The following is a 23,151-nucleotide window of genomic DNA, read 5'->3' on the forward strand; positions in this document are numbered from 1 at the left end:
ATACCATATTCTTTGTACATTCCAAACAGAGCCAGGCAATTTGAAAATAGTCTCCTTTTAACCCTTTAACATCAGTATCACTGCCAATAAATACGTATTAAATACTTGCACTACACTTATAAACCCATACTAAATGCTGCTAGGTGTTCACATTTATTCACAACTGATTATGCTTTAGAGTATCTACGGTATACAAAGATTTAATGAAAAATATGCAATTATTCACCATCTTTTTCATGAACCAATCATTCAAATACAGAAATATCCAAATTGATTATTGTTGGCTGACATGATAAAGAAATTATACAAAGGATTAAGAAGACTGACTCACTTGAAAAAAAGAAAATATTGAATAAAAAAATTGGATGCCTTAATTCAGTATATGATAGCTTTAAAATCCTGGGTACTATGAATATTAAAATATACCAGGATGGTACATTTTACAGGGTGCCTCAAGTTTCATGCTGGTGATTTATGATTTATATTGTCAGTCAAAGCTCTTAATAAAAATACAGCTTTATGTCATTCAGTTGGGAATAGGATTTCTTCCTTCTCTCTCTGTAGAGTCCCACATACATATTGAATATATTCTAGTAGTAATTATGAAATATAAGGCTACTAGGGCCATCATTGATTGTTATCATATGCCACTCAAACTTCTTTCTGATGGTACAATGAAAGGATTCAAAATACCTTTTTGCTCATGCCATCATATAGAGGATAGGCTATACGTGTGCTAGGCTATAAGAATATAGAAGGCTCCTTGGACTTGCAAGACCTAGCCTTCCTTTATAGGCTTGTCTCACATACATTATTCTTTATCATGTGGTCACAAAGACTGCTTTCCAAAGTAGGATGCATGTACTCCAAGGGCTTGTAAAATTTTGATTCGTCACAAAAAGAAAATACTAGACTTTATATTACCACTACCTTCATTGTATGCTTTTTAAATGTCTACATATTCGTGCTGTATAATGTATATAGTGCAGCATGGTACAGGAATATACGTATATAATGGTACAGGAATATACGTATATAATTAATAAATGAATAAATATACTTACATTGGGGTGCCTGCTTGGAAATTTTTTTGTTAGAGATTTATTTATTCATGAGAGACACAAAGAGAGAGAGGCAGAGACATAGGCAGAGGGAGAAGCAGGCTCCTTGAAGTGAGCCTGAGCAAGACTCAATCCCAGGACCCCAGGATCATGACTTGAGTCAAAGGCAGATGCTCAACCACTGAGCTACCCAGGTGTCTCATGGAAATCTTTTTTTGTCAAAGCTTCAGTAAGGAAAAAATTCACATACTTTACAATTCACCTGTTTAAAGTACACAGTTCAGTGGTTTGTAGTGTATTCACAGAGGTATACAACCATCACCACCATCAATTTTTAGCACATTTCATCACCTCAGAAAACAGCCCTGTATCTTTCAGTTATCAACCTCCCTACCTTCCTATTTCCCCAATCCTAAGAAACCACCAATTGACTTCCTGCACATTTTGTATAAATGGAGTCACAAAATGTGTGATCTTTTATGGCTGGCTTCTTTCACTTAGCATAATATTTTCAAGATTCATCAATGTTGTAGCATATATTGGTAACTCATTCCTTTTAATGGCTGAATAATATTCCATTACACAGTTGTAACACATATTCTGTATCCATTCATCAGTTGAGGACATTTGGGTCTTTTCCACCATGTGGCTATTGTGAATAATGCTGTTATAAACATTCATGTTCAAGTTTTCATGTGGATATGTATTTTCATTTCTATTGGATATATGCCTAGAAGTGGAATTGCTAGGTTAAATGGTAACTCCATATTTAACTTTTTGGGGAACTGTCAGACTGTTTTCCAAAGTGATTGTACCATTTTTGCATTGCCACCAGCAGTTTATGAAGGTTCCAGTGTTTCTACATCCTTGCCAACATTTGTTGTTATCAGGGATTTTTTTTTTTAATACCATATTTTTTTCCTTTTATTTGAGTATAGCTGACACACAATGTTATGTGAATTTCAGGTGTATGACTTGGGGATTTGACAAGTTTCTACATTAAGCTATGTTCACCTAGTGTAGCTACCATCTGTCCTGTTACATTGCTGCTACAGTATCTTTGACTATATTCCTTATGCTGTGCCTTTTATTCTCGTGACTTATTCATTCCATAACTGGAAGCCTGTATCTCCCACTCACTTTCACCATTTTGCCCAACTCTTCCCTCTCACCCCTCTCTCTGGCAACCATCAGTTTAATTCTAGTCATCCCACTGGGTATGAAGTGGTGTTTCACTGTAGTTTGATTTGCATTTCCTTGATGACTCATAATGTTAATTATCTTTTTCATGTGCAAATTTTTAAAAAACTAATAGTGTGCACGATTTAAAAAGTTATGAGACCACTGGTATAAAGTTCTCTGGCAATTTCAGGGCAGTTATCCAATAAAAACTGCAGAAAACATTCTGAAGCAAAGACAGTAGGACATTTAGCTCTTCTTGCAGAAGAAAGACACTTCCATAGATGATATATAAACCAAGCCAAAAAGCATGGGAAACCAGTGAGAGAATCAAAGACTCACCAGATGTAGACATCTAGATATTACTTGATATTACTTGCAAATCAAAGATATTATACCACTCTGAGGAACATGCAGGGAATCATCTTCATGGTCATTGCTTAAGCTGATGCAGGGCTCTATTTTGATTGCAAAGAGATGCTGGCAGCGATCTTAATTACTTTCTGGGCACACCATGAGCCAGCCCATGAGAGGCAATCTAGTCACAACTCTGAAGGAGGCACTCTATAAGGACCAAGACAATAGAGGCCATACCTATATCTGTGCAAACAGTTCTCCTTAGTAGAAAGAAAGTAGAGCAGAAAGAACTACAGAGAATTGAAAAGATATAGTGAAATATAAGCAATTTAAGCAATGGCTCTTTTTTGGTCAAATTATATCCATTTCATATTTTGATATTATGGGTCAAGACAGTCAACATTTCTACTTAGCAAAACTACTTTTGGAAATTACACAGGCTGGTGAAATCTCAGTCTGGGAATTGCAGCTTGAGTAGATTCCTTCCACTCTGGAAAGGACCTATGGTTTCCCTAACTTCTCTACTCATTTTTGCTTTTATATGCTTGCCCCTGTTCTTTTCTTAACCCTGGAACACCAAGTTTTCAAATTCTACCCATTTTTAAAGACCCAACCTCTTATTCATTTCATCAATCTGTCAGTTAGTTTACTCAAATATTTACTGAGCATTTAAGTGGAAGGCATCATACTTGGCTGAAAGAATTAGGAGGAGGGCTGTGTGTTCCAGGATGATTAGCTCATGAACCCTGCTCTCAAGGATTTTATATACTATGCTCTCCATCAAGTCTTCAGTGATATACTGATCAACAATTTCTGAATCACATTTTCTGTTAATGGAATGATGAGGGACCAGACTATTTAAAGTCAGAGCTGCTTCGGAAAATCTAACACATAGGTCACAGTACCTACTACCTGATGGAGGCTTAGAGAGGAGGCTTTTTTGGATGAGTCACAGCTCTAAAGAGGAAAGAGAGCAATAATACAGGCTTGTACCTTAAGTCAGATCAGCGAGGCAGAGCTTCCTATCTTCCTAAATCTAAGAACTAATGTCAACAAATCTTCTGATTATTTCACCAAGAAAGAAAATGCTCTAATGATTAATTCTTTTTTAACTAATCCTTTTTATACCTCTAATACCAGTGTGGTTGTTTCTGAATAAAAAGCCTCTTGTTTCTCTTTTTTCACAGCCTTTCTCTCTCTAATCCTCACCCTGCTGAATTTAATTGCCTTGGCAATGCCAAAACAATGTCTGATCCTAATAGGTCAGCATTGATCGTTCTAAACCAATTGGTTCCTTCATTAGCAAGAAAATGAAGTAAAGAGAAAAGGCAGGTGGCTCCCTGAACAGGCAGCTGGGCTTTTGCTCCTCTTACAGTGCCTCTCTCTCATTAAACAGTGGCTGATCGATTGGCAACTTGCTCAAAATCCACAAAAACTATTCATCACTTTTGACACAGACCTGTTTTAACAGGCCACTCAACTCAAGATCTGGATATACCCAGTGTATTTGTGGGGCCCACCACACTCCTCCCAGACAAATCTCTGTGAAGATCATATGGGGAAAAAGGAGGACACATCACTCAAACAACTACTTCTTGGCAGGACACCAAGGAAAGCCCAACTATGAGTGTTAGAAACAAAGGCTTTCCAGGAGAGAGTCTAGATTCTACAGCATGGTAAAGGCTGGTAGGGTGGGGAACTAGTCCCGGTGATACCACAAAATGGAGGTAAGCAGGGATCTAAAAATATCAGTCACCATCAAAGGGAAGAAGAAGAAAACAAGGTCAAAGAAGAAAAGGGAACACAAAACAGGAGAAAAGAAAACAAACACAGGAAAAGCACAATACTCTCTGACTGGACTTCTCTGGTTGGTTGAAAAATAAAATAAGCAAGAGAGTAGACTAGGAGTTTTGTCAGATGGCCTAGGGAACTACTTCTCTGACAGAGTACTTAATACACTTATTCCTGGGGCAACGTGATTCAATCACCATGACACCTGCTAAGCACTGCTTTGAGGTAGGCAACAAAACAGTCTGAGGAAGGAGTATTATCCAATCTTGATTAAGCATCTACTGTATACCACATACCACACTAGGCACTTTACATAAAATATCTTATTGAGCTTGGTGACCATCTATGGAGGGGTCATTTCTATCCCCATCCTACACATTAAAAAAAAAAAATAAGATTCAGAGATATAAAGTAACTAGTCCAATGACTCAAAGCCAGTAAGAAGGAGCAGTCAGAATTTGAATAAGTTCTGTTCAATTCCAAAGCCCAAAACCTTTTAATGAATTGCTAGGAGAATTTGAAAATGAAAGTGCAAAGAACAAATATGGAATTAATTTATAAAACAAAAAAAAAATAAGACAATTTTGTAAAGATAGATTTATTTATCTATTTATTTATTTATTTAATTAGAGAGAGAGAGAGAGAGAGTGTGTGTGTGCAAATATGCAAGCAAGGGCAGGGGGAGAGGGAGAGACAGACTCTCAGCAGACTCTCCACTGAGCGCAGTGAGCCTGACAATGTGGGGATCTATCTCATGACCCTGAGATCATGATCTGAGCCAAAACTAAGAGTCAGACGTTTAACCGACTGAGCCACCCAGGCACCTCAAAATAAAACAATAATTTTTAAAGAAGATGAACAGAATAAAAGGAATGCATAGCCAAATTTTATGTCCCAGGTTAGTGCTTTCATCCTACTGGGTTCTTGGTAATTGTTCTTGGTAATTGACTCCTGGTTCTGTGCACTCTGAGGGGAGGAGACAGGGCCAGCATTGCTGATAATAAGCCTCCCTTTCACTTGCTGTCTTGCATAGCTAGCAGGGTAGCTGAAGATAACTGGCCTTAAAAACAATCAAATGCCACAAGTAGTAGGTCAATTTTCTCCTAAATTTCAAATCCAGAAGCAGAAACGATTTCCTTCAACTTACATGTCAGTGAGTAATTCCTTGTGTTAACAGAATCAAGATCGAAGAAAAACTATTCATACAACCTGAAGCTTCACCACAGTTACTCTGTAAAAAGCACTTATCAATATGTTAAGTTTATTCACCACTCAGGAAACACCTTTCATGTTCAAGGTATCCACTTAAGCTGGAATGAACACTGCTACAGTTATTAAACACAACTACATATTATCTGGAATCATATTACAATGTTCACTTACAGTGGAATATCAGAATTGAAATAAGAGATAATCGAGGGGTGAATTTTTGTAAATAATCAGATTTATCACTAATGACAGATCCACTGAGATGCTGAGTCTCTTGAAATCTTTATTCCATTATGAAAAATAGAGGGGTAAGAGAAGAAAAGGAAAAGGGATATTTACTAGGGGGTTCTTATCTGCTGCGCTCTATGTTTACCCTGGGATACAGAAATGAAAAGACCAGAGCACTGTTCTTTATGAGTCAGAGTCTAAAAGAAAAGACAAGAGGTCTGGTAAGTGATTCAGCCATATATTCACACATCTTTTCCTTCATCTTTCCAATCAACCTGCAACATGTTGCCAGGTATTATGCTCGGCATTGGGGATACAACAACAAACTAGAAAGACATGGTCTCTACCCTTGGGAACTCAGAGTCTAATGGGGGAAACAGGCTAGGAAACAGGCAGCTGTGACCAAATGTGAGAAGTGCTACGATAGGAGAGAGCGTGCTCTAATAGCACGGAATAAAGAAGCCATGGGTGAAGGATAAATAGGAGTTAGCGAGGCAAACGAGAAGAGAAACAAGAGAGTTCTTTCGTGGGAAGCAAGAACAGTATGTGGAAATGCTCAGAGATAAATCAATTCATGTTAGAAGGACTTAAATTCTACAGATGCATCATTCAGTGGTAGCCAATCTGCCATATAGCCCCCGATGGCTGTTTTCTGTTATTTGTGCCCCTACAAAAGGCTGACCTTTGTAAGCAACAGGATATTATGAAAATGACCACGTGTGACTTCTAAGGCTAGGTGAAACAAAACAAAACAAACCACTGTGGCTTTTGCTTTGCTCTCTTAGTCACTTTTTTGGGGGGTGGGGTGCAGGGAAGCAGCTACCAGGCTGTGAGGACTCTCAAGAAGCTCTCTAGAAGAGAAGAACTAAGGCCTGCCGAGAATTGCAGTAAATCCCTCACCTAGTCAAACCTTCAGACGACCACAGCGCTAGCAGTCAACTTGGCTACAATCCCATAAAAGACCTTGAGCCGGAACCACCCAGCTAACCCACAGAAACTATGAGATAAGAAATGCTCATTGTGTTTTCCTTTTTTTTTTTAATATTTAATTTATTTATTCATGAGAGACAGAGGCAGAGAGAGAGAAAGAGGCAGAGACACAGGCAGAGGGAGAAACAGGCTCCATGCAGGGAGCCCGACATGGGACTCGATCGTGGGACTCCATCCCGGGACTCCAGGACCACGCCCTGCACTGAAGGCTGCGCTAAACTGCTGAGCCACCTGGGCTGTCCACTCCTTGTGTTTTAAATCATTGTGTTTGTATTAATTTGTTACCCAGAAACAGGTAAGTAATACACATAGCATTCAAGATGGGAGGGAGGTGGCTGAAACCAGAAGCTAGAAAGGTAGGCAAGGCCAGACCAAGTAAAACTTTGAACAAAACACGTGTTGGACTTTATCCTGAAAACAGTGGAGAGTCACTGGAGGTTCTGAAGTAGGGAAAACGACAGAGTCATATTTACATTTAGCAAGAGTACCTGACTATAGTGTAGAAAAATGTACTGGGGAGAGAGAGAGAGACATATAGACACACACACAAACCAGAGTCAAAAAACTCATTCATTCACTGTACTGGATGCAAAGCTAATGTTGACTCTGGTTCTCTCAACATCCTCCAACATTCTCTTTAACCCATGATGAGGCACCCTTCCATATATAGATTTGGATAAAATGTCATACTGCTTTCTGAACAGTTGTCAAGGGGTTGGAGGAGGTATAGAGAAATTAGTTTCTCATGCGGTGAACCTTGATCAATGGATAAAAGATGAGAGAGAAATATGTTCACTGAAAAACCTGCTATGTGTCTTTGGTGGTTATAAGGTGGTGACCAGCATGGTAATTCACTGCATCAAATTTTTCCTTATTTAACCTCTACCCTCACGACTCTGGGCTGGACCCTACCAAAGACAATGTCACCACTTTAATCCTTGCTTCAGGCTCTAGATTTTAGAGCTGTGATGCTGTATTGAGTCTTCTAACTACAGTTGCCTTTTTAGAGGCAGAAATGTGGCTAATCCAAATTGAGATGTGCTGATTTTTGAAGACTTAAGTATTAAAAAAAGAGAGAATTTAAAATACCTCATTAATAACTTTTTATATTGGAAAATGTGGCATAGATCAACAATGGAATATTATTCCATTTATATCCCATTTATATCCTTCATAAAGGAGGTAAATCAAAAAAAAAAATAAAGGAGGTAAATCGACCACTTGTGACAACATGGTTGAACCTAGGAGCTAAGAATGTTATGAAATAAGCCAGACACAGAAGGACAAATGCTACCTAATACCACTCATGTGAGCAATCTAAAATGGTCAAATTCATACAAGCAAAGATCAGAATGGTAGTTGCCAGGGGCTGGGGGGCAGGCATCAGTCAAAGGGTACAAAGTTTCATTTATGCCAGATGAGTAAGGTCTAGGATCTGTTACACAGCATATACCTATACTTAACAATTATGCATTTTGTTTGTTTGTTTAGAGAGAGAGCACACGGAGGGGGCAGAGGGAGAGAGTGAATCTTAAGCAGGCTCCACACCCAGCATGGAGCTTGATGGGGGCCTCAATTCCATGACCCTGAGATCATGACCTGAGCTGAAATCAAAAGTCAGATGCTTAACCAACTGAGCCACCCAGGCACCCCAATAATGTAGTTATACTTAAATATTTGCTAAGGGAAGTGGGGCATAATTCAGGGACATATGTTAAGTGTTCTTATCATCAATAATCATCATTATCTATAAAAGAGGGCAGTAGAAAACCTGAGGAGGTGACAGATATGTTATTGATGGCATAGTTTGGTTTATACTCTTACCTCCAAACTCATCAAGCTGTATACATTAAATGCGTGTAGCTTCTTGTTCATATCAAAATAAAGTGGTTCAAAATATATAATAAATAATTTTAAATACTGATTATATGTTGAACTGATTTTATTTCGGATATATGGTTTAAATAAGATAACTATTGAAGTGTATTTTACTTGTTTCTTTTTACCTTTTTTAATGTAAAAGTTTCAAATAACATGTATTTCTGTTGGACAGCAATGTCTCGAGGACCTGGAATAATACAGTAAGTAATTTAGGCAAGAAAAGGGCAGCTAGTTGTTTCAATGGAGATGTAGAAAAGAGGGTGGATTGGGATGGGTGGCTCAGCGGTTGAGTGTCTGCCTTTGGCTCAGGGCATGATCCTGGAGTCCCGGGATCAAGTCCTGCATCGGGCTCCCTGCATTGAGCCTGCTTCTCCCTCTGCCTATGTCTCTGCTTCTCTCTCTGTGTGTGTGACTCTCATGAATAAATAAAACCTTAAAAAAAAAAAAAGAAAAGAAAAGAGCATGGATGGAAAGGAATTTGAGGAGAGAGCTCCATATCCAAGACTGGTATAACTGGCTGTAGAAGGAAAAAGAAAGGAAGAAGGAATGATGCCTAGCTTTCTGGCTGAGGCAAGTGGATGTCTTTCACTAAGATGAGAACACGTAAAGAGGAAATGTTGGAGTACAGGATTAGTTAGCTTGAGGCATTCTGTTGTGAATTTGATGTGATATATGTTCACCCTAAGGAAGCCACACAGGCCATTTCAGGTGGGAGCTGGAAACACAGGGGGAGATGTAGGCAGGAGATGAAGATCTCTACTGACTGATGTCACGTGAACCCATGAGATTACTTGGGGAAAATATGCACAGTGAGAAGAGTGGAGAACAAAAACAAATACATGAAGGATATTCTGGACTGTGATGAATGTTATACCAGACATAGAGCAGGATCAAAGGACACTGAGTAATGGGATAGGGCTGGGTGGCTCTTTAAGCACAGGGATAAATGAGATGGGAGCAAGGAAGAATGCTGGGCAAACAGAGAGAGAAGAACATTTTATATAGAAGAAACACCAAGTGCAGACGCAGAGTTGTGAGACAGCTTGGCAAGTTTAGGGAACAGCAGGAGTCTGGTCCTATCAGAATACAAGGCATGAGGAATGGAACAGGAGAAGGCACAAGAGGGTGCAGATCATGAAAGGCTTTGTATTTTAAGCTAAGGACCTTGGATTTCATTCTGTAGGCAAAGGTGAGTCATGGGAAGTTTTAAATAGGGAAGTGACATGACCTCATTTGATCTTTATTACCATTCTTTAAGGTACATGTTTCCTAACTACAAGGAGCCCTCATCCACTTGGCCATGACATATACTGGATTCCATGGAGCACAAAGCACTGGGCTAGATGACTTCTCTAGGCCTTAACATCTAAATAGTCTATGGCTCACAGTTTGGTGAGAAAAGTATATAAAATTGTACTTGTGCCTGTTTTGCAAGTCTTCTCCCTTTCCCCTTCTCCCTCCTTCCCTCACGCTCAGGTAAAAATGTGCAGTGTAAGCCTAAACATTAGTAGTAAAAGGGCATACCAAGGAACAATGCTCACTTTGAAGTGGCATAGCACATATTCAGGCAAAATACCCAGGAAAAAGGAAGTTAATATCCTCTCAAGAGTCACCATTGAATGACTTGAACTAAAGAGACAATGAAAGTCCAGGCTGATTATCTAGCAGGGATCTCTCATCCAGGCCCATTCACCATCCTCCATCCACATGCTCTTCAGCTCTAAATGATTTCATTGCACATTTACCCTCCCTTCATAGGCAAACAGGTCAGAAAATAAGAAAACCCCCAGACAAGTTAATTATGACAGGATGGGGAAGTAAGCTAGTGGCTGAAAGACAGCTTAACACTATCTGTTTATTGCAAATGTGTAAGTCTAAGCACTTAACATTTTTTCCCTGATTTCTCATATCCATTTTTTAAAAGTAATTACTTCATTTTATAGCTAGGAGAAGGGACTTGCCCAGAATCCACATACTCCCTGTTCCTCAGTTCAGAGCCTTTGTAATCACACCACTTTTCATTCCATTGTGGGTTTTCTAAGATGAAATACATTTCACAACACTAAGATAGAGAAACATTTGTTTTCACAAAGAAAAGGTTTGTTTTTAAAATAAATGGTATTCAGGAATAGCCCTCACCAGTGTTCCTTATGATATAATAGCAAGTGCTATAGTAGGAAGAATTTGCAAACATTTTGCAAAACACTGAGAAATGACTGTGTCTCAAAAGCCAAATGAGTTTCTGAACAAAAACTAAATTAAATCCATTATAAAAAGCTTTTCAATGGACCACATCTAAATCCCACTGACTTCTTAATCTCTCTAGACTTTAATATAAAGCATATAATACTACCTAGATTCAAAATATTTAGATATCTGGAAGTAAAGCTCTAAATCTTAAAATTGTCAATTAGGTGAACTACAAATTCTATCTGCATATAATCACACGAAAAGCAACAGTGCAAGAGAAAAAAATCTTGGATCTGGGAATATGAAGACTTTAGTTTCTGCCATGCTACCTACCGATCATGTGAACTGTGGCCACTTAACCTTCCTAAGTATCAGTTTGCTTGTCAGTAAAATGAAATAATTGATGAGCTAGTGAATAATTTTGATTCTCTACACATGCTTACCAACTATCCTAGACAGGTCTGGTTATCTATGGCAGATAGATAACCTGCCTGCTCCAGAGTCTATTCTCTTCTTGGATTTCAGTGAGGGCAGCACTGTGTCTTTCATTTGCTTTTGGATCCACAGTGCCTGGCACACAGTAGATAATAAATACCTGTACTATGGTTGATTACTTTCTCTGTAAGAAAAAGGAGAAAGAGGGGCGCCCGGGTGGCTAAATAGGTTAGGTGTCCAACTCTTGATTTTGGCTCAGGGCATGATCTCAGGGTTACGGGATCCAGCCCTGCATCAGGCTCCATGCTCGATGTGAAGTCTGCTTAGGATTCTCTCTCTCCCTCTCCCTCTATCCCTTTCCCCCTTTGCATGCACTCTCCTTCTCTCTCTCTCTTAAAAAAAAAAAAAAAAAAGAGAAAGGAAAGACAAATAAAGGTGTGATGATCAATGCATGTAGGCATTTGTTTCATAGGGTTAGCAGGGGTCAGAATAAGAAGGCATATCTAAAAGCACTGTGTAAATTAAAGTATACTACACAAATATGTATTAATACCATTTAAGTAAGACAAAACATATTATCATACCTCCTAGTTACACCGTATTTTATAAGACCAATAGATTTCAGCAATTCCTTTTTCCTGTAGGCCTCTCTTTCACTGTAAACCTTCACCTCTCTACCTGACCTCTGCCTGCTATTTTAAGGAGAAAATGGAGGCCATCAATACGGTGTCTTCCAATTCTCTTCTTTTCACTATTTTTCCCCTTTCTGTTCGATCTTCTCTCTACTATATTCCTCTTCACTATATGCCTACCCTGCAATATCCTGCCTCCTTCGCCAATTCCTTCTTCCCTCTGCCCATCAGTTATTTTTCTTCTCATATCTTCCACAGCTCTCTCTCTCCACCAGCCACTTCCTCTCAGACCAGATCCTTAAGCAACACATCTGTTTTCACTCTATTCACTATATGAAATCCCCTTTCGTTTTTTTTTTAATTTTTTAAAAATTTTTATTTATTTATGATAGTCACACAGAGAGAGAGAGAGAGGCAGAGACATAGGCAGAAGGAGAAGCAGGCTCCATGCACCGGAACCCGATGTGGGATTCGATCCTGGGTCTCCAGGATCGCGCCCTGGGCCAAAGGCAGGCGCTAAACCACTGCGCCACCCAGGGATCCCTGAAATCCCCTTTCTTATCACATTTCTTGAACTCATAGTTTGCTCATACATAACACTCCTTTCATTTCTACATCTCCAAGTTAGCTTCTTATTCTACTCTCTTCTTTCCTTGCTCTACAGAAACTGATCTTACAGATCAGCCAGTATCCACTTAAAGGCTAACTTCATGATTTCTCTGCAGTCTTTGTCCTACGTGATAGTCTTCAGAGCATCCAGAATGGTTACCCATCCTTTATTCTCAAAAGTCTTCCCTCCCTCCACCTTTTTTGACACTCTCCACATTTCCTCCTTCCCATCTCACTTTTCCTTGTTAGGCTCTTCTACATCTACATACTCTTTGATTTACCCCAATTGTCATTCCCTAGGATATCTCAGATCTTCTTGTTTCAGCAAATACACTCTCCAAGACTAATTCAGTCTGTCCCAGAGCTTCAACTACTTTAAATAATAAGGTTTACCTGGATTTCTGATTATAAAAGTATTCAGCTAACTATAGCCACCTTAAAAAATGTTTTGTTGTTGTTGTTGTTTTAAAGCATATACTTTGTGACGGGCCTGGGCATTTTCATTTACATGATTATGTAATCCTCACCAAAATACTGTGAGATAGATACCTACCATTCCTTCTGCCTAAAAGGCTTCTTTCCCACTTTAAGCCAAGCTAATTCCTACCATACTGCAGGCAGGTCACAGCTCTAGTCTAGAGTCACTTCTTCCTGACCCCCTTTCTAGATCAGGACCTCATATTATTCTCTCATAGCATTTTATTCCGTCCCTCCATGGTATGTATAATTGTTATTTATGTACTTTGTGTTTACTACGTCTGACTTGCTTAATAAACTCTTAAGTCCTGTGACGATAGGGACCATGTCTGTTTTATTTACCATTACACGGTCAGCAACATATCTGTTAAACAACAAATTAAATAACTTGTAGTAAGTGATGAACTAGAATATTAATCAGGTCATATTTCTACTATACTATACTCTAAGATTACAACCTTTACATCACCAACTTCCCTCTACTGCTCCACTGAACCCACCATCCTCTCCCACCTAACTAACCTACCTTTTAGCCAGTGTCATCACCATTTATTTGGCCATTGAAGCTAACAGTCTCAGTCACCTTTCATTCGTTTCTCTTTTTCATTTCCATATATAACTGGCTTCTGGATTCTACTTTCAAAGTGTCTCTCAAAGGCACAACTTTATCTCATGTTTTCTATTGCTACTTAGTCATCTCCTGCCTGTTGAGAGAACCTCCTGCCTCCAGGCTCTATAGTGGTTCATATGTTCTTGCTAAAATGTCTCTCTGAAATTAAAATTTCCTCAAAGAGAGAGAGAATCACCATTGTACAAAAGGAAAATTATCAACTCTGATAAGAAACCAAAATTAGGGACACCTAGGTGGCTCAGTGATTGAGCATCTGCCTTTGGCTCAGGTCGTGATCCCACAGTCTGGGGATTGAGTCCTGCATCAGGCTCCTTGCAGGGAGCCTGCTTCTCCCCCTGCCTATGTCTCTGCCTCTCTCTCTGTGTCTCTCATGAATAAAATCTTAAAAAAAAAATGAAAAGAGAAGAGAAGAAACATAGGCCAGGAAAATATTTCCATGTTACTTAACCTATTGCCTGCCTTTTAGGGTAGAACTACCATGCATTTTTCCAGTAAGATAGTAATGGCCAAGTAGTTAAGAAGCTAGTTTTTGTGGTGAGAGATCTGGGTTCAAGTCTCAGCTCAGCCACTTACGTATTCACAGTAGGTCTATGGGCAAGGATGCCTTACTGTAAAACAGACACAGAAGAATGAAATGAAAATAATCCAACATAACATAATAACTTAGTGCATGACATATCAGTGCCCAATAAATGTTACCTATACATAGTCTCATCTTTAAAAGAATCACAAAGAAGATGACCACTGGCTTTATCAACTGGTTCCAATATATCTGAAATTACAACAAGCATATATTCTTAAAAGTAGTGGATATAATCAATATACAAAAATCAGTTGCACTTCTATTCTATATGTGAGCAATGAACAAGATGAAAGTAAGATTAAGAAAACAATTCCATTACAATAGCATCAAAAGAATAAAATGGTTAGGAATAACAAAAGTGAAAGATATATACACTGAAAACTACAAAAATAGATCTAAAGGAATTAAAACAGCCCTAAATAGATGGAAAGACATTTTGTGTTCATGGATTGGAAGATTTAATATTGTTAAGATGGTAATATTCCCTTAAAGCAATCTACAGATTCCATGTAATCCTTTTCAGAATCCCAGCTGGTGTTTTTTTTTAAATTGACAATCAAATCCTAAAATTCTTATGGAAAGAACCCAAAATAGTCAAAACAATCTTGGAGGAAAAGTCAGAAGATTCACATTTCCCATTTTCAAAACTTACTATAAAACCATAGTAATCAAGATAGCATGGTACTGGCATAAAGACAGACATATATAATAAAGGAATAGAATTCCAGAGTCCAGAAATAAACCCATTCATTTATGGTCAATTGATTGCTGACAAGGGTGCCATGACAATTCAATGGGGGAAAGAAGAAGCTTTCAGAAGATGATGCTGAAACAACTGGATATCCACATGCAAAAGAATGAATTTACATTCTTGCCATATATCATATATAAAAATTAACTCAAAATAGATCCAAGACCTAAATAAAAGAGCTCTTAGAAGAAAACAGTGGTGTATATCTTCATGATCCTGGTTTAGGTAAAATAATGTCTTAGATATAAAACCTAAAGCAAAAGCAATCAAAGAAAAAATAAATTAGACTTCATCAAAATTAAAACTTTTTGTACTTCACAAAGGACATTATCAAGAAACTAAAAAGGCAACCCATAGGAGAAAAATATTCCCAAAATATATATCTGACAAAGTTCTTTAATACACAATATGTAAAGAACTCTTAAAACTCAGTAATAAAAAGACAACCCAATTAAATAATGGATAAATGAAGAATAACTCAATTAAAAAGTGGGCAAAGGATCTGAATAAAATATTTCTCCAAAGAAAATATGCAAATACCAAATAAGAACATGAAACAGATGCTCAACATCATTACTGATCAGATAAATGCAAACCAAACCATGATATGGTATCATTTTATACCCACTAGGATGTCTGTGAACAAAAATTGTGATTGTTAATACAAGTGTTGGTTGGGATGTTGAAAATTAAAAACCATCATACACTGATGGTGGGAATATATAATGGTGCAGCCCATCAAAAACAGTCTGAAAGGTCCTCAAAAATTTAAACATAAAGTTGGCATATGGACCTAGCAGTTCTACTGCGAGGTATATATACTCAAGTGAATTAAAAACATGTCCACATGAAAAGTTGTACATAGGGGATCCCGGGGTGGCTCAGCAGTTTAGCGCCTGCCTTTGGCCCAGGGCGCAATCCTGGAGTCCCGGGATCGAGTCCCACGTCGGGTTCCCAGCATGGAGCCTGCTTCTCCCTCCTCCTGTGTCTCTGCCTCTCTCTCTCTCTCTCTCTATGTCTATCATGAATGAATGAATGAATAAATAAATAAATAAATAAATTTTTAAAGAGTTGTACATAAATGTTTATAGCTGCATTATTTATAATAGCTAAAGGATGAAAAAAACCCCAAATATCCAGAAACTGATGAGTGGATAAATAAAATTATTTATTCATACAACGGAACATTACCATAAAGAAGAACAAAGTACTGACTCACGCTACAACACAGATGAATCCTGAAAACGTTATGATAAGTAAAAGCAGGCAGATACAAAAGGCCACAATATTGTATGATTACTTTCAAATGAAATATTTAGAAGAGACAAATTCATGGAGACAAAGTAGATTAGTGGTTGTGGTTGCTAAGGGTTGGGGGGGAAAGGCTAATAGGGAGCGACTGCTTATGGGTATGGGGTTCTTTTTACGGGTGATGGGAATGTTACATTAGACAGAAGTGATGGTTGCACAACCTTCTAAATGTACTAAAACCCACTTAACTGTACACTGCAAAATGGTCACCTCTATGATATGTGAATTATATCTCAATAAAAAAATAAATTAAAAAAGGTAGCTAATGTAGATCTATTCCTTTATAGCACTAGCCTATTTTCTCCCCTAGGCAGACTTAGAGAATAAGAACTCTTCTTTTACCAAAAAACAGTTTTGTGAGTCTTGAATACTTAACATTAAAAAAAAAAAACCTCTACCCCAACATGGGGTTCAAACTCACAACCCCAAGATCAAGAGCCACGTGCTCTACCAACTGAGCCAGTCAAGTGTCCCAAGTCTCGGAGTATTTTAAAACAGCAGCAGGCCCTGTAGGGTAAACTCACTAAGTAAAGGAACCAAAGAGACAAATTTGCATCTTATCCAGCCCAATTCCAAAAGAGAGGATGCATTTATTACTGACAGCATAGCTAGGACAATGGGAGAAGAGTCAGACATTTAAAAGCTGAAAGCTTCAGCCTAAAGCAAGTCAATAAAAAAAGAAAACAAAACCCCATGTTACTAAATACACATCCCTGGGTCTGCCTGGCATGCATGGGATATCATTCTGCCAAAACCCAAATTCAGAACAAATAACAAGATTCTGGGGAGGGCAAAGCTCAAACAAGCAAAAGCATTTCTAGTTGGTACCAGCAGATAAGGGGAAATAAACAGATGTTTTTCATTCTGGGCTTGTTATTATCAAATTGGCCCTGGCCAGCAAAACAGGGGATAAAGTGGAGCTGTTTAAATGCAGGTGAAAAGGCAGGGCTCAGCTCCGAGTGGCCCTCACCTGAAAAACACTTTCTGCCTCAGTTAATTCTCTCGGAAAAGAGGCAGAATTCTCTTCAGAGTAGAGCTCTGGCCCTTTCTTTTCAGTGTTTTAAAATTCATACTGGGAAGCAGCTGAGGCAGGAAATATTAGTATAATCACTGAAGCTTTTAGTGCTTATTGTCAATCGTTACAAAGCGATCCTTGTCAGATTCATACCTCTAAACAATCAGAAGGAATCAGAGTCACAATGGGAGTTTCAGGAACTAATACACAATTGCCTGATGGTTGTGGCTTTGACTTGGCACAATTCTAGGAACGTACTGTGATCCCTGGCTTCTGTCCAGAGCACTAAATAGAAACTCTTTTTCTGAGGAAGGCCCTGTCTCCTCACAACTGACCTGGGCAGGCCTGTCACTATATGCGTATCACTCGCTTTGAACCTTTTTAAGAAAACAGATGCCCTATAACTGAAGATAATTTGGAAATTGGCACAACAGTTAAAAAAAATAAATCCAATTGGACAGTTGTTATAGGGCTCCTGCCAACTTCTGGTTTCTTGCCATAGAGAGTAATGATTCCTGTCAGTCACTTAGAAAAAGAATAGCTTCTAGAAAAGCCAAATCACTATGACCTAAAAACAGCAGCTCTGCATCAGCACATAACTTATCGGAAGTTAGAAGACTGAAAAATCAGATTCAAATTCATAAACTTAATTTCCACTCCAATATTGAAGCTATAATGAAAAATAAGCCCTACAAAAACACAAATTTTATTTGTTCTGTTGTAAGGAAGGAAGGAAGGAAGGAAGGAAGGAAGGAAGGAAGGAAGGAAGGAAGGAAGGAAGGAAGGAAGGAAGCTAGCTAAGCAAGCTAGTGTTGCATTCCCAGTGCAAATGAAATACTGTTTCATGACTGCACCTTCAAATTATTTTATCCAGATTTGTTCTGTGATTTCTAAAAACCAAGTATCCTCAAGTAAGAAGAAATCAATGCAATCAGGAAAAGTAGCCTACTTGAATTTCTATACTAATCATAAATATTTTAATATTAAGATAATAAACAATTCAGCATTTATACTAATTCTTTTTTTTTTCATTTAGACTAATTCTGCAAGTCATATGTGTGTAACAGTTACATATTAAATTGTCAAAAAGCTTCTGGAGGATTAGTTGATGAAATATGGAGACGATGTTGGGGAGTAGTGGCGAAACGGGCATGCTTCGGAGCTCTGTATAGTGGTAAGAATGTCAAAGGGCAATGTGGCCAGCAGAAAGATGTATTTGTGAGCTACCCTTCCAGTGGGCTAAATTTGAGGCTTCTTAACCCAGAATCTGAACTTATATCCAACAGGCATTCACAGGTCCTGAGGTAAAGGACAGGGGAAGATAAGGAAACAAATTCTTTGGAATTCTATGGGAGGGGGACCTTGCACCTTCTTAAATCTTTGGCTCCAACATATCTAATATTTTAGAGTCCCAGAAAGAGAAACTATAAGAGCATCAACACAGGCCAAAGGCAAAATTCTTTGCCAAATTGTAGGTACTGTTAAAATGTTGATCTACAGTCTGAGAATTGATTAAAAAAAAAAAGAAACAAAACAACCTCCAAATTCTACTATCAGCAAGTTTTTTTTTTTTAAATATTTTTCTTTTTATTTACTTATGATAGTCACAGAGAGAGAGAGAGAGGGAGAGACACGGGCAGAGGGAGAAGCAGGCTCCATGCACCGGGAGCCCGATGTGGGATTCGATCCCGGGTCTCCAGGATCGCGCCCTGGGCCGAAGGCAGGCGCCAAACCGCTACGCCACCCAGGGATCCCTACTATCAGCAAGTTTAAGCAAGTCCCACATCACTCTGTATAGGAATATACATACATTACCATTCCATTAAATTTCCTGTCAGAATTAGCACTTGGAAAGGAATCTTAGATTAAGAAATTAAATTTTATTACCATAAGGACTTGGCATTCCCAATTCCAGAGAGTTCAGTAGTAGTAGAAAAGCCTGGGCAAGTAGTTTTCTGATACCCTTATCGTCAAAGGCAGTATCAAAAGACAAAAGGACTGATTCCAGGTGTGTGATCTCATTAAGAGAAATGACACTAGGATAAGTTAAAGTTTCTAAATGCATCAAATCATCCGAAATTAATAATCACCCTGGTGAGGGAGGCAGGACAGGTACTTGTATCACCTTGCTCAAGAGACTTCACTGACCAGTCTGAGCAGGATTCGTACAGCTAATAAGTGACAGAGCCAGGTCCAAAAATGACATCTTCTGAGTCCAATTCCTTGGTTTGTTCTTGGTACTTGACTGCCTTTCATAAATAAACACACAAACAACCAGGGGTGCAGAGATGGGAGAGAGTAAGAAAAGAACAGAATAAAAATCTGTGTTGCATCCGAGAGTACTTCTCAAACAGATTTTAATTTTCCTACAAGTCTGAAAAATTATTTGGTGACCACACTTTAACTGTTTAAACTTTAATTTTCATTTTGAATCTGACTTACAACATATCTGTTGATCACATAATGAAACAAAATTGCCAGAGATTAAGCAATGAGTTGTTGTCAGTAAATTTCAACATTTATTCCCAGTCCAATTCAAACAGGTAGCTTTCAGAATGAGCCCTAATTGAAAGATCACTTCTGAGCAGTAAGAGAGGAAGCTCTTCAGTGGGAGATCAATTTTGAATTCCAGTTCTTTGAAATTTTATGTTTAAGACCAATTAATTACTGGTATGTTTACTCTTTCTGATATCTGTGCACAAGCCTGGCTGGGTGTGAATCCAGAAAAGGAGTGAATTAGCCACAGTTGTTCTGCGTGCAATCTGTAGTAGTACCCCCTTGCGTAGTCTCGTGGGGGGATTCTGAAGAATTCCAGTTACACATTTAAAGTCATTTTCTCAATGTGCTAGACTTCAGTTCTATTTTAGAAGAGGGAGATAAGATAGGTAAGTTAAATGTGGGTAACTAGGCAGGTTAAAATCAGTTAAGGGATTATTTTCAACAAAAAAGCAAAATATTATTTCATTTTGCCAAGGTATTTTCACAATGTTTTCCTATATTCATGGCTACAAGGATAATCAATAGGAAACCTTGAAAGAACTATGCAAATGATGATCAAAACTGGATTCGATTAGAAGACGAACAAAATCCAGGATGCTTGCCTACCCATCCAGATCGATTCAAGAATCCTTGCATTCAAGGACCTGAATGGGCCCGCTCTGATGAATGATCAGATGAATGATCAAAGGAAAGCTGCTTTCTGTTTTCTTTTCGGATATAACGGATTTTTTTTTTTCCTCCAGAAAAGGAGTACCAATGAAACCAGTTAATATATAACCTAAAAGTCAGCTTTTTTACTTATTCACACCTGAAGGCTGTGATTTAAAATCAAGGCATCTAAGTAGTGAGTGAACATGATTCCCTGCGGTGGCCTGGTAGACAAGAGTAGTAGCCAACTTCTGTCACTGCCACTTGTGAATCACTCTCCAAAGGCCATCCCTGCCATGCACTGTTTCATTCAAGTCATAATGTAGTATGAGCGACAGCACAATGTCCTATCCATTTTCCAACTTTTAAAAAAAGGTCTCACATCTCTTATTCCTTCCACTCACTTATTCTAATGCCCAAAGGTTAAATGCATTGAAGATTGAAGAATCCAAAGCTTTGTAATGCAGATAGGGAGACAAGCACACCAAAATTTGTTTTTCTTCTACCTAAGCTGAAACAATTCTTTTTTTTTTTTTAAAGATTTTATTTACCTATTCATGATAGTCACAGAGAGAGACAGAGAGAGAGAGAGAGAGAGAGAGAGAGAGAGGCAGAGACATAGGCAGAGGGAGAAGCAGGCTCCATGCAGGGAGCCCGACTTGGGATTTGATCCCGGGTCTCCAGGATCACGCCCTGGGCCAAAGGCAGGCGCTAAACCACTGCACCACCCAGGGATCCCTATTTTGTTTTTTTTAAATAGGCTCCATGCCCAGTACAGGGCTCAGACTCATGACCCTGAGATCAAGACCTGAGATAAGATCAAGAGTTGGATGCTTAACTAACTGAGCCTCCCAAGAGCTCCAACTTTGAAACAATTCTAAGACTACTACATTCATACCTTAGCCCTGTGTCAAGAGACACAGTCAGAGGGTCATTATGTTTCCATACTGGCTTAATAAGAAATATTCCTGAAAAACCCCTTAACATACAAGCTGGAAATACTCCAGAGAAAATAACTTTCAAGTAGAATTCATAAAGAACAGAGAGATCTACACGAAGAAGAGGCAACAGTTTTTATTATTTCCTAATGAGTCTTGCTGCCAACAGGACTTCTGAATTACTTTTGTCTCTACCCCTTTCTCTGCAACTAGGGCTAAAGGTAGGCATTTCTTCCATGTCACCCCTCAGTCCATTCTTAGCACACACAGAGCTCAACGCAAGTATCAAGAGAGAAAGTGATAGGAAATTCTTCGATTGCTTTAGGTACTATTGCAGTACTGGTGCTAGAGAAAAATAGATACCTAGACAACTATGGACAACTGTCCATAAGAGAAATAGTTGGTGGCCTATAATATAAAGTGAATCACTTTAATTCCTTAAGCAAGTTTAATTTGCAACACCATGACATTACTTTCCTAAGATGGTCTATACAGATTTAATAAGTATTCATTAGTTTTGAAATGAAAGATATTGCATAAGGCAGAGAGTAGCCAGCAACTGTTATTATTTTTATTTTTAAACCATAAAAGTATTTCTAAAACACAGAAAAACAGATGCTCATAACTCTGGCTTACTTTTCTCCTTAAGAATTTTTTTTAAAAGGCTAGCTCTAGAATGTGTGTGTGTGTGTGTGTGCGTGTGTGTGTGTGCGTGTGTGTGATTTTCTGAGTATAAAAACAAAAGCAGGGACGCCTGGGTGGCTCAGCAGTTGAGCGTCTGCCTTCAGCTCAGGGTGTGATCCTGGAGTCTGGGGATCGAGTCCCACATCGGGCTTGCATGGAGCCTGCTTCTCCCTCTGCCTATGTCTCTGCCTCTCTCTCTCTCTCTCTCTGTGACTATCATAAAAAAAAAAAATTTTTTTTCAGGTGGCTTATTTTTTAACTCATTCATCATTTGGGTTGCTCTTCTCTAGACCAGCTAGTTAGTCATCACTTGTCTAAATAGAGATTAGAAAGGAACATAATTTTCTACAAGTGTGTGTGATACAATTGGTGCATACTGTGATATCTTAGTTTTACATGTTATTTTTCTATATAAGCATTCTAGAATCTCATTCTTTAAAAAAAAAGAAAAGTAGTACATCATCCTTTACTGGGACTTGCCCACAGTCACAAAAGTGCTTTTTCCCCCCTTTTTCTAAAAAACAGAATTCAGATTAGAAGTCAGCTCCTTTGATGCCTGACGCAGCCCTTCCGTCTCACTGATGTACTGTGTGACTTCTGAGAAGATCTCTATCCACGAAATGGGGATAAGAGAGTATCTACTTGATGGTGCTGTTGTGAAGATTGAATGATTCAATATGTGTCCAGTATTCCGATTCAATATGTGACCAGTATTCTGCACAATGTCTGGCACACAGATAAATTTACTGAAGCTACTAATAGTGCCATTGTCAACTACTATGTCAACTATGTGCACATTTAGCAATTATACAGTTCAAAACATCTCAAAAAGTTTCACCAAAGTTTAGGTGTTACTTTTATTATCTCCTTTTGTTTGTGACCCATACCGGGGAACTTAACAACTGACAAAATTTGCCATTTGCAAAAACACAGTCATTACTATTCAGTGCCTAGTGTTTGTCAAGGTGCTTATTTAAAGTGGATGGTTTGATGATGTGTTGTAATATCTTCCTTGCTATCTGGAATTGGAAGACATCTGTAATTACCAGGAT

The 23,151-nt window shown here is 38.4% G+C and overlaps 1 protein-coding gene across 6 annotated transcripts in view; it reads right to left on the reverse strand.

Moving 5' to 3' along the window:
• Positions 1–23,151, reverse strand: part of BTBD9 (BTB domain containing 9) — a 409,006-nt gene that overhangs the window by 189,923 nt on the left and 195,932 nt on the right. The gene's annotated exons all lie outside the window — the stretch shown is intronic.

The sequence above is a fragment of the Canis lupus genome, chromosome 12, assembly GCF_003254725.2.
Source record: "Canis lupus dingo isolate Sandy chromosome 12, ASM325472v2, whole genome shotgun sequence".
NCBI lineage: Eukaryota > Metazoa > Chordata > Mammalia > Carnivora > Canidae > Canis > Canis lupus.